Raw genomic sequence first — 13397 nt, 5'->3', positions numbered from 1 at the left:
GGAGGGGGTGGGAAGAGGGAAATTCATGGTGATATATGCGGGAATGTTTCTATATTTGTCGCACTTCACCCCCACTTTGGTATTGATTCGGGTGGGAAAGCGAGCTTTTGTATATTTCACTTCAATAGCGAATAATGTGTACACAAAGAGCACTTCAGAAAATCCACATATACACACAGAGAGAACACCACCAAGCCACCCCCAACCCACCCCAACCCCCTGAAGCTCTGAACCGCCCGCTGAAACCGGGGAACCATCATCATTTATCATCGTAGTTAATGTCTTTATGGGCGCAGATTTAATCTGATACACACGTTTCCAACATGGAGCTTTTGTGCTTCCAATAAATGTGTATGTGTGTGTGTGCGTTTATATATAGTACAGCTATATACAGTTTTCATGATGATTTTCTTTTTGTTTTCACTCATTCATCTCACCAGTTTTGTGGGTGGTGCGGAAACCCAAAAAAGGGGAGGAAACTTGAGGAAATGCTCAAGACAGTAGGTCAGAGAATTTGTGAGCTTTTACTGCGTGCAGTGGGTGTGTGTGCTGTGGGAGTTGGGGAATAAATTAGGAATGAAAGACGACGTTTGAAGGAGAAAGAAGGCAGAGAAGAAAAAAAAGCACCAAGAATGAATGAAAAAAGCCACCCTATGGGTTACGATAAAAAATATATATCTCAGGGTGCGTCGTGCAGGAGGAAATTTTCTTTGTGAAAATCGATTAAAATGGGATGCGTAGCAGGTGTAGAGACAATTTTTGCAAGGGAACGAATATTTCTATATAGAGAGCAGAATACTGACGGAAACACAGCACTTGACATCGATCTGACATCTCCAATCGCCCTCTTTTCGCACCAATTTACAATATTATATATATTTTCCATCGTTTTCCTCACCCTTCCCACTTTTCCAGGGCAATATATTCAAGAGGGAGGATGTATTTTTCACAATTTTCAACATTATTGAATTTTTAATATACAACCCAGTGAAGCTTTACACATAGCGATTTTTTTTTTCATTTTCCCGCGGGACTTTTTTGCGTGGAAAATATAATATAAAAAATATATTTCCAACAAAATACCCAAAAAGCTCAAATGCAAATACATTGAAGAGAGCTTTAGCACAGAAAGCTTTTGCTGTTTTAATAGAGGGATTTTGTACATACTGTGATGGGGTTTATGATGAATATTTTTTTGGTGAATGAAAAACTTTTGATACAAAAAGGGTTTTATCTTTAATCCTACTTTTAATTCAATATTTGATATGGTGGCATTTACGAGGAATTATGATGTAAGTACGGTACGGAATGAAAATAATTAAAAAAAAAAAGTTTTTAATGGACGATTAATGAGCTAAAATAGTTTTCTTTGAATGAAAATTCTGAGATCTGAAACCTAAGCCGAGACTTTATCGCCAAAGAATTTTATTTTGTATATTATTTTCCTATCTCTTTCATTGCTCAGCGTATCAGTCAATATAATCATTGATTAATCGATTTTCATATCTATTATGTTTTTCACGGAGATACGAGGGAAACCCTGTTTGTGACACTTTCATAGAACATTGACTTATAGACGTGGAATTTACGGTTGCTTTCTGCCTATTTTCGTTCAATGTGCCCAAAAATTAATTTTCGTCTGGAAGTCCCAAATGATTATATTGATTAATTTTCTTGATGAATCGCTTGAGGATTATCCCACCCCCCCACATCCATAGGAAGCTCAAAGGTTTCTATTTACGCTACACGCAGTAACCGTCTTCCGTTTTTCCGAAGTGACTCATTTATACAATTTTTGATGAATGAAGAATGATTTTCCGGTGAGAAAAAAAGAGAGATTGTGATTGATCTTTGGGGGCTTGAACGGGGGGGGACAAGTAAAAATAAATCCATTCATCCTTCAATTTGGCGCCTAAACTGAGAACTTTTTTTTTTAGCTCTAAAGTGATGACGAATAATTGATTGGTGATTGTTAATCGATAATTTTTGAGCTTTTCGGGAGCTTCTCAAAATCATACACATTTGTATATATATAGTATCAAGTGTACTATATATATTTGTGATGAGTGTGAATGTTTTTTTTTTACGGGAAGAAAAGAAATGGGAAAGAAAGAGAAATATATTTGAGAATTTGTAACCCAAAAGGTGCCTCAGTGTGTGTGTTGATGTTGAAGAACAAATACACTGGCAAAGAGCAAAGAAACACAAAATGTCCTTGGCCGTGACAGTGGAAAACGCGCTGAGCGGCACGTTTTATGGGTGGAATCTCGTGAGGGAGGAGGTCAGGGGGCATGAATGTGGTGTAAGAGAGTGCCGCTGAATTTGTCTGTTGTATGAGTGTTGGCACGCATGCGTATATAGCATCATCAATACTGGGTCGGGTGTCGCAAACAAAGAATACGTGTAACGCATACAACATCAGAATTTACTTTTGGGGCTCTCTCTGTATTTCCCCAACATTACTTGGGGGTTTATCAGCCAGAAACATAGAGTCCCCAACTGCTCAAAATTCCATAAAACAAGAACTTTTTCCAATACCTACCATACATAGAATATAGATAGTCTCACAGTGAACAAAAGTATTAATCATTCATGTTTCCTAATGCAAAAGGAAAAGAAGATTACGACCTTTTTGGCTTACACGTGCCTGATTATCTGACTTCTTATTGTTCAATTATGACTCAAAAAAATGTTTAAAAAGAACGTCGCCCTATATTTTCAATCCTCTCCTCGATTTTCTTTTAAAAAAATGATTACTTTTTAATCTCATTTCCATCTCATTCCCACAATCCCATTACAATTGCAATATACCTACAATAAGCAGCTTCATATTCTTCTATTTAAACGCTGTATTTGCGCATTAAGAACTCATTATTAATTAAATGTAGATACCTATAGTTATTAGACAGATAACAGCTATGAGCTGAGCTTTTGTGACAGGTTAATTATTTTAAATAGGAATTGAAGCTAATGGATTTTTCTAAGAAATTATTTAATAGACTTTTTCGTTCTAAGGTTGATTTTTTAGTTTAGATGTTTAGAACTTCTTAACGTAATTAGGTTTAAGAAGTTTAAGGGATGTCTTTGGCTGAGACTCACTACAGTCTGTCTTATATTTCCTAAACTTTTCATAAGTTTTCTTAAGTCAGGCTTAGGTTTTTAAGCTAAAACCATATTTTTAAGGTTAGGCCAGGAGCTAGATTTATGTTTTCTTAAGCTAGAGTTCAATTTTTTAAACAGGGTCCAAGTTATTCAACTTAGATTAGATTAAATTGCGAATGAATCCATAAACGTATTTAGCTGTAATTCAGTTTATTCTCACTTAAGAGTCTTAAAAAAGATTTTCTTTAAGATTTCCTTTTCAATCTAACGAGAAAATGATTTTGATTTTTAATTTTTAATTTTCTGAGCGGTTCTAAAATCGTAAAAATTGATAAAGTTCTTACAAAATGTATAGGAAAGGTTTAATCTTCTTTTAGGGACGTTAAGAAAATTTCCTGGTGACGAGATAATTGGATAGAGTGCACTCTGATGTTTATTCCTAAATGAAATTACTTAACAACCCCGTGTGCATTTTAAGCTCAAGACAGCCCTTAACTTATATGTGCAGGAACTAACTAATCACCATTATCATCCACTCACCGGCCCTTTTAATTCCTCCCTCCACCCCCTAGCAAGGCAAAAATATGCGTAAGAAAGACGACAAAAGAGACACAATATCTCTGGATAAATACTTTGCATCACTTAGGGGTAGAGATATTTCTTGTAAGATGCTAAAAACTCATTCTATATCTTATATACTTATATCCTCAACTTACTTCTGTGAGATGCTTATACCTTATCTCATTTGAGAGATTTTATTTTTCACTGCAAGAAATCTCTTTTCGTCACAAGCATTTCACCCTCAAAATGGCAACATTTGGCAGGGGTGTGGGGTGGGGTGGGTGAGGAGGGAAGTAGGGTGGTGTTGGAACAGTGTATAGTACCGTGTTAGACATCTTACTTTCCCTTGTGTCGTTGATACTATATACAAGACATTGCGGAATGTGCGAGGGACCTTTTGCGAGGCATTTTGCGATGGTGAAGAATGAGAGAAAAAGCACCATTGCGCTCCCAGCATTAGCATCAAGATGACACAAAATGAAATTAGAATTTTCGTTGGAAATTCGCCAGAATTTTACATTTAAATGAACCTCAGACTGACTCTCATTTTAATATTACTTTACTTTTCCACCATCGCATCGTATTATTTCTTACACTTTTTTCTTGCTCCTTCCCTTTCCTTTTCCTCGGAAAAAAACCTCCACACCCCGCAGCAGTGTGTTTGTGCGGTGCAAAAGGCAAGCTGGAGAGAAATATGTATTTTCTGGCACCCCATGGACGACAAAATTTAACCTCAAAGTCAGCGAGACAAAACATTTCAATTCGCACAACATCCCCCTCCCCCAACCCTTAGTGCAAAAAAAAAAATGAAGAAAATGCACCTCGTGCACAACTTCCGGGCGTGCACATCGTGTGGAAACAAATTATCAAGGATGCAACTTGCAAAGCTGCCCTACCCCGCCCCCGAGCCACCACACCGTGAAAGCAAGCAAACACTATCATTTGCAAGATGAAAGAATAAATTGCTGAAATTAAAAATTCCATCCTCTCTCGAGAGAGGGAAAAGCATTTCTCAGCAATTTTTGCAATTTCATAATGAAAAATTTTCCCTACACGATAGAGAAAAAAAAAGCACGCGCGGGGGCAGAAAGCTCTGTGAGCTTTTTTTGTGTGTGTCCCGGAACTATTTCAAAAATTGCAATCAAGCACACGAGTTCAGGGAAATGCAAAATTTTCCGAACTACACCAAAACAATCTTGTTTCACAAACCCTTTTTTTGTGTGAGTTTGCTGTATTATGTACATATAGGAAAAACCCCCTGAGGACTTGGAATTTATTAAAAAATACTACAATCATGGATGGATATATACATTAGTTTTTATCTGTGTTTGAAAAATATTTAAAAGGGGGTAATACAAAGGCAAATAATGACGATTATTGGGAGGTTGGGAAAAAGTAATTTGTTAGAAGTTTGTAGAATTTTCTGAGCTGAGAGAGTTTGCAAAGTTGTGTGATCTGTTCGAATTCTTATTACGTTTTACCGACGATTGGGCTTTCGTGCAGGAAAGCAAGGTCTAGTAGATATTTATTTAATCAATATCTTATCAGCATGTAAAGGTTAACTAATAAATGAAGTATGAACACAAATAAGACAGACAGCCATGTTAAAGAATATCAACTTCTTCGTCATTTAAGCCTTCTTGTTGACTTTTTAAATTTTTATTTAAAAAAAATAAAAATGACAAAAATTAACAAACTTGCAACAAATAATTTTTTCAAGTTGCATAGCAGAGAGCTATTAAAGTATTGAGGGGGAACATTGAGTTGTGTATGTTTGATGTAGTCTGTGAGTCTCTTATATTTCAACCACATCAAATAGACCCCAACGAAATGATAAAAATAGACATTGAATTTAATCGCAAACAAACAAACTAAAGCCAATTCATGCGGAGATGCCATTCGTCAAAAAAGTTGATGTGACTTTTCAACATTCAAATATCTTTCACATCCATATTTTTCAGCTCATCCACTAATTCAAAGCACATCGAGCCACAAAAAAAAAGTTTACCCAAAAGTTTTTGCGTGAAAAATTTTCTCGGTGAAATCCTCCTCTGTAGTGTCATCTTCTATTTTCAATCGTCAGATCGTTCTAATGGGAAAATTGTGGGCTATTGTTGCATAATATCGTACAATATGTATATTTTTTCCTACATCGTAACCGTACTTTGCGTGTGTTTATTTTGGCAGAGATAATTTATTTTTCAAAATAACGTGGTGCAACTTTTGGAAAAAACGATGTAGGTACCATAACACAGAGGAAAAATATTTGTTTAACTGTTAAAGCTTTTGTCGTGGCATTTTTGCGTGCGGACAATCAAATATTCTCCAGCCAGACGCGAATCATTTCTATTTGTTTAGCATACAAAATTTCAAGATCGACTTTTTTGGAAGGTAGGTCGCGCTTTTGCAAAATCAACATTGATTCTGTCTGCTTAAATTTTCCATTTGAATACACTGAGAAAAATTAGTGGTAAAGACAGGGTAAAGATAATTTAATTTACTATGTGAGAAGCGGAAGGGAAAATTAGAAGGTTCCTTTTAAATTACTTTATTAAAAGAAATTTCAGAAAACATTTTTTATGAAAATATTTGAATAAGAAAAATTAACTATGTACACAGAAAAAAATAATTGGTAAATGGTAAACGTTGATAAATTCTACAAAAAGATATTTTTTCGTGTCTATGTAGGAAAACTTTTCATTCGAGGAAAATATGAGGATAGGAATAATCTTTAAAATGATGAAAGAATAAAAAAAATCCCCAAATACTTCTCTTTTTTCTAAATGCGAAAAATGCAAAGAATGACGTCAATATTGTGATTTTTTTCCCTTCGAATGTCTCTTAAAATGCACAAAGCAAAATCATTCTAATTCTGCATTGATTTATCTTTAAAGCAGATTTTTTTATTACAAAGTTTGAAATTAGAATGTAAAAAATAAAAATCTTTGTAAGAAAATAAATTTTCCTATTAGTTCAACATGTAACAGTAGATGGCGCCATATAAATTGAAGTAACCACACTTGGAGCGAGAGTGAGAGATGAAGAAGGTATCTACTCTCAAGTTTTGCCACAAAACTCAATTTATAGTACACAAACAATTTTGCTTTTGCACCCCCATTGTCCACAATCCTGCAAATTATCCCCACATTGATGTCTTTGGGAAATGGGAATACCACAGAGGGATCCGTGTGTGGGTGGGGTTTGCTAATTAAAATGACAACCCCTTCCCACAAAATCCAATATCTAAAATCATGTTCTTGAGAAGTTTTATCTTAATTTCACTTCCTATTAAGTGCTTTTTGCGATATTTTCCTCCCATATATAGGAAAATGGGGAAAATGTGCCACTGTGACTGAGAAAAAGTGGGTGGATATTTCCCTCGATAGCGCATTAATTTGCTGATGGGTCGCTCCAGAAAGTACATATATGTATTATACATATCTTATATGAAATGGCATTTTCTTGAATTCCACTCAATTTAGTCCCAAATGATGTGATTAGTCCATTTTATTGCCTTGAAAAAGTTTCATGGCCCCAGAGCTTTCTAGCGTGGAGCTTTTTTCAAGATATATATGTACATAGCACACTAGGAAAATGGATCATTTTTGCAGTATTTTTGAATGTTTTTTAGCTGTGATTCTTTCTTCAAAGAAGCACAGCTTCTGTGTACACTCAAAAATGCATAGTCGTCAGATCGGGCTCAAACTTGGGATAAGCACGAATTAGGGTCCCCACATTCCAAAAAACGTATGCGCCAAAAATCTTTCCGTCCGTCCGGCCGTCCGTCCGTCCGTCCGGAACCTTTCGCTAAATTACAAGAGAACGGTGATAGATAGAGACTTGCGGTCAACGGCAAAGTTCATATATCGGGTGGAAGACATCCGATTATGAAGTCAAATCCGACCCCCCACCCTCCCGTCCGCCATTTTGGATAACTGTCAAATTTTGTTTTCGCTATATCTCAGCCCCTGTAACAGATAAAAATCTGAAATTTTGATATGTTGTAGGGGCCATCAAGACCTTTCCAACGATACCTCATTTTTGAAAATCGGTCAAGCCGTTTAGCCAATATGGCCGCCACAATTTTTCATCGAAAATCGGCTTTAACTCGAGAACGGCTTGACCGATTTTGATCAACTCGGGTTCAAATGAAAGATATTAATGAGCCCTACAACTGCTCGGAACATTGCAAGTTCAAAAAATGACCGCAAGTGGCGCTAAAATCTAAAACAAAATTTTCGATGAGTTTTCGATGAATATCTCGAGCACCGCTTTATAGAATTGCTTCATATTTTGGTATGTTATAGTTGACTATAATATCTTTCATCATGCCAAAAATTAAGAAAATCTATGTAGCCGTTCCGGAGATATCGCGTTTTAAAGTTAACATGTCATATCTTGAGTTGTTCAAGTCTAGCGCCCCGCGAAGCGGGGTGTTTTATATATACATATACAAAAGTACAGTAAAATATATATAAATGCATAGATATATACATTATATATACATATAAAATGCAAAGATAAATATATATAAACTGCAAAGATAAAAAAAATAAATATAGCATGGATGGAACAGTATAAAGCGAAAGAACGGTAAGTAAAACTTACAGGCTGTGATTCTTTCTTTGTCAGTGAAATGTGAAGATGGCTGAAAATTGAGGATGGGCAAATTTTGAGGAGAGACTTACTCGTGAGCCGAATCACAGCCAACGCCCGCCACGATTAAGGGTTTCTTCAAAATTTCTGCGCGTTGGCTGTGATTCGGCTCGCGAGTAAGTCTCTCCTCAAAATTTGCCCATCCTCAATTTTCAGCCATCTTCACATTTCACTGACAAAGAAAGAATCACAGCCTGTAAGTTTTACTTACCGTTCTTTCGCTTTATACTGTTCCATCCATTTGCACTCTGTAGGTAATGTTATTGTCCAATACGACCAGAGAATAGTTTCAATTGAGATAAAAGCTCTCCGCGAAAGCTCCTTGACGAATATAATGTGAAAAGCAATTTTTGGAGATTCTTAAAGTAAACTTTGTAGCACAAGCTTGTAGCTTTTTCGTCCATTTAACCCCAAATTGCTGGAAATTTTTTGGAAACTATATCGGGGTGGAAAAATTAGTGGTTCAAACGAATTTTCAGGCTGCCAAGAAAATGTAGGGTTCTGCACAATGAATCTCCGTGGCGGGGGGTGATAGAAAGGGGTGTGGAAGAGGAGTCTCTATCATCCCCAAAAACGAAAGTACACAAACAGCACTTTATTCCGGGTCTAAAGATGGACCAGAGGAGCGAGGGGTTAGATGGAGGAACGCAAGTATAGTTACAAATAGAAGTCAATTTATCAGATTGAGGAAAATTTATACGTGACTTGCTGTTTAAAGTTTATTGCGGCTGCCATTTAACGTGAAAAGCAGGGAGAGAGAGTGCAAAAAAGAAGACCATACATAGCACACTATCCATCCCCAGTATATTCGACTTGTTTGTTATTTTTAGGGGAGGAAAACTTTAATTTTTGGACACGTACACACAACTTTACAAGTGGCTCTTCAGCTCATGAAATCTCTCGGCAATTTTTAAAGAAAAAAAAAGTTATCATTTTAGAGAATAAGACAAATATTTGCTTAATATTTTAACCCTTCGTATGACAAGTGTGAAACACGTGTTGTGTTTTGTGGGGGTATAAGAGGGACTTTTTTTTATTAATATAAGAGAGATTCTTTTAAAGAGAATTTCTAATGAATTTTCAGTTGAATTCTAAGAAGTTTTTCATACACTTTAGAAAAGTTCTCAAAAGAAAAATCTGATACAATTTATAGTTTTTTTCTTCACAAAATTTTCATTGTGTTAAAAGAAACTTATTTGATTTACTCACTCGAAAAATAATTGCAAAAGATTTTGTCATTTAATGGAAATTCCTCCGTCACATCATTTCTCGTACAATTAAGGGATTTTAGGGTGAAATTGGGTGGACAGATGAGATTGTGTTTTGCCCGAAAATGGTGATTTTATTGAGTTTTTCACTTTAGGGTCTTCACCACCCCCACATCCTTGCTATATACTTCTATTTTTATATTCATCGCTCCTCGTGTTTAGTGTGAAACCGGAGAATATGGGCAAAAAGCAATGGGATATACTTTCATTGAGAAAGGAAAACGTGGAAACTTGCTAAAATATTCCTTCATTTTCCCCGTATATTTATACACAGCACATGGGGTTGAGGGATCGGGTACTTTCGGGGGTGTGGGGGGATGAAGTGATGGTGTCTTAGTGGTGGAAAATGGAGCAAAAGAAGATGAAGAAAATTGATGGAAGAGAGAAATCTCCTCGCATATAAGAAAAGCTAAAGGGAAAAGTATTTATATAATTTATCATGCGTTGAAGGGGTTACAAAAGTTAATGGGTTTTTCACACCCTTCAAAATATTTTCTCGTTGCGTAATTTCTCTCTTTCATTTTAACTTTCTCGGGCTAACATCACGAAAGGAATTGTTACATTTGCTATCTCTCCTGCGTATTGTATAACTTCCCTTTTCCCCCCGAAGCTTTTTCCTGCTTTCTAAAGGAAAATTTTCAAATATATCTTTTTTATAATATACAATTTTTGCTGTAATAAATTTTGCTTGCTTTAGATAGATTGGTGGGTGCAAAAGTATAGACCTATGTACTTCCTACGGTGTGGTTGCTGCCTTTTTTTCGCTCTCAATACTCTTGCAAAACCTTTCTCGAGACATGATGAATAACCACTTCTTGTTCTTCCGCACGAAATTTTTTTTCATCTTACCCATTCAACCCAGAAAGCTTTTCACATCGAAAGCTCTTTTTTATTGTACATATACAAGGAAAAGTCTTGTGATGTAATAGAAATAAAATTGTCAAAAGTTTTCCTTGCGAAAATGAAGTAATTTAGCATATTTCTCGTTATTTTCTTTTTAATTACAAAAATCAACAAAACAACCATAGAAATCAGAACAGAATCAACCCCAAACTTTAATTTTTAGTGCAAAAATATAACTTTCCAAAAATAGGAAAATTTTCTCCATGGAAAATCTCATTTATAATCCCCTTAAATTTTCATTATATATACATAGTCGCTTTGCAAATAATTCACTCGTTAAAGAAATAATAATTGAATGCTCTTAATTTTAATCTTCTTTCACATAAAATTCATAATTCGTTGGTTCGACGCACAATCGCGCTGGAAATGTTGCGTGAATTATTAACAAGATAAGAGTGAATTTTCCCCCCATGTACTTTTCTCTACCCCCACTTCCTCCTTCTCCGTGGCATGTCAACGCCAGGCTGATGATCTTCCCACTTGTCAGTATGAGGGTAGGAATCAAAAGACAATTGTGTGGTTTTTTTATGAGCAAGGATTAAACTTGCAGCCAGGGTGGGATTTTTTTTCTATTTCTCTCCTATTAAAACTTTTAAATTTTTTAGGGTAATTTTATGCAATTATTACCTATTTTGCTTTAAATATTTTCAAGTAAAATAGTCAGTAAATTGAAAAATCAATGGAGTAGGGTGGGTAGATAGTGTACAAAGTGTGGGTGAAAGGCTTAGAAAAATCATCATTTATCTGATAAAATTGTCAATCTGTCAGAATCGATTTTTAGCAAACTCTTGCGCTTAAATTTTGTGGTTTTTGAAGAAATTTTTATGATAAAAAGAAGAATTTTCCATTTTTTTTTAAGTATGACTTACGCGCATGTTGCAAAAGCTCTTCCCTTCTTTCACATAATTTATTAATAATTTTGTACTCCAAACCCGCCCTACAACGTCAACCATTCACTGCAATTTCAACGGAGAGATTCATAATTATCCTTCACATTTTCCTGTGAACCATGCTATTTATGAAGCCCATTGAAGGGTAGGATAATACCAAAACGGTATCTGTGTGTGTGTGTGGGAAAAAGAAAATGCGGTACGAAAAGGGTTTTTGTGCTAAAAACATGAAGCTTCTCCCGAGAAAATTATAGAGTACTGGGTATTAACAATGAGGAGCAATTGACATTTTACTTGTATTTTATCATTCAATATGGATGGGGCGAGAGTCTTCTTAGTGGGAGCTTTTCTCTTTTGTGAATCAATTTTGAGTTTCATGAGTGATTATATAGTGAATGACGCCCTCGAGGAACGTTGAGGGTTGGTATGGTGAGTGGGAGTGAGTCCCTTCGTTCCTTCTTTAAGGGATTTTCCTTGGGAGAAAATCAATATTAGAAACTCCAGGCGGGGAATTCTCATCTGTATTCTACCTTATTTGAGAAGGAAGTCTGAGTGGAAATTTTATGGGTATTTTAGAATTATTTGACGATATAAATCAGAATAAGGCTCCATGTGGATTAAGAGTTTATTAGTATTTAAATGCAGGGATTAGAAAATGAATTTTTGATATTATCATTGAAGTCGTTCTAGTAATAAAATATTGTAAAATTGATAAATCTGCGTTAAAATTAAGTATAAAATATCTAAAGATTCAGTTCATCAATGCAGTATTAAATAGGATAAAATAATTCTTGCAGAAAAAAAATATTTTTTTTAGTGTTGGAAATTTTCCTTAAAAGCTTTTTATGAGCTTTTTAGTAAATTATTTTTTTTATCTGAGAAAAATATTAGGAAAAAGTTTATCTTTTCCACCCTTTCTTATGGATTTTAATTCAAATAAATATTGGACAAGCCCTAAATTAGAAATAATCCCAAATTAATTCCCATAATTTTTACACAAGGAACGAGATAAGAATCCTTAGAGCATTAAGGAAGATAAAAAAAAAGATTAATAACCTTCAAATGAAAAATCTGAATTATACAGAAATTATTTAACATAATTACTTGTTATACATACTATGTATGTATGTATTCACATCTGTATATAGCAATCATCTATGTAAATTACAATATTTTTAATTAAAATGTTCAAATTAATTTTCTGCATTTGGAGTAAAATCATCCCTGCCAGCAGCGTGCAAAAGCCTCCCCTCTGTACCCCCCGCGACCGGGAAAATGTAATGTGTTAGACATAATTCATAGGGGCACCAAACTGAAAATGATTTGCATATTATCTCGTTGACAATGTGAACAATAAATCTCCTAAATCGAACCCCGGTCTATGAATTATTATTTTGTCTCTCTCTCCGCCAACTTTGGAGCAAAAGGCTTCACTGTAGGATTTATATAATATTTAAATGCTCTCATATGGAGAAGATTGCATGGATGATCACATAAATTTGCCAGCTAATTCCCTCCTCTTGAACTTTCCACCAGACACGCTCTTGCTCGGAATGGAGACAACAATTTCCACATTGATGCATTGTTGTGGTTGCATTTTGTTAAAATGTGTGCTCAAATGTGTTTCGTCATTTTGATTAATTTGATGTGTGTCATTTTATGTTCTCTTTTTTTCTGCGCGCCCTCTTCGCAGTATAAAGGAATAGTATATAGAGGCCATTAAATGACACTAAAACATTATTTATTGACTCCTCCAATTTGTCTCACGAATGTTGTGTTTGCTGATGTTGAAATAATTGGGGCTACACTTTGACTCCTTTTTCACGACTTTACAAAATGAATTATAGCCATGAAATTTTTCGATTTGCTTTTATTTTATAATTTAGATAATTTATTACTCTTCTAAGACATCTCACAATGTCTTGCCAAATATTTAATAGTTGTTTGCCTATTAACTCTTTCAATTTTCGGGGAAAATTTCTTGAAAATTCAATAAATATTGGCAAAATGAAAAATT

General features: G+C 35.0%; 2 protein-coding genes across 2 annotated transcripts in view; one reads left to right on the top strand and one right to left on the bottom strand.

Moving 5' to 3' along the window:
* Positions 1-13397, bottom strand: part of LOC129788711 (mucin-5AC) — a 1053002-nt gene that overhangs the window by 424948 nt on the left and 614657 nt on the right. The gene's annotated exons all lie outside the window — the stretch shown is intronic.
* LOC129788789 (max-interacting protein 1-like) overlaps positions 1-13397 on the top strand; it is a 204442-nt gene that overhangs the window by 110160 nt on the left and 80885 nt on the right. The gene's annotated exons all lie outside the window — the stretch shown is intronic.

Source organism: Lutzomyia longipalpis, chromosome 2 (assembly GCF_024334085.1).
Source record: "Lutzomyia longipalpis isolate SR_M1_2022 chromosome 2, ASM2433408v1".
In the NCBI taxonomy this organism is placed as follows: domain Eukaryota; kingdom Metazoa; phylum Arthropoda; class Insecta; order Diptera; family Psychodidae; genus Lutzomyia; species Lutzomyia longipalpis.
The sequence above is the reverse complement of the archived record's forward strand: the minus strand, read 5'-3'. Positions and strand labels throughout refer to the sequence as shown.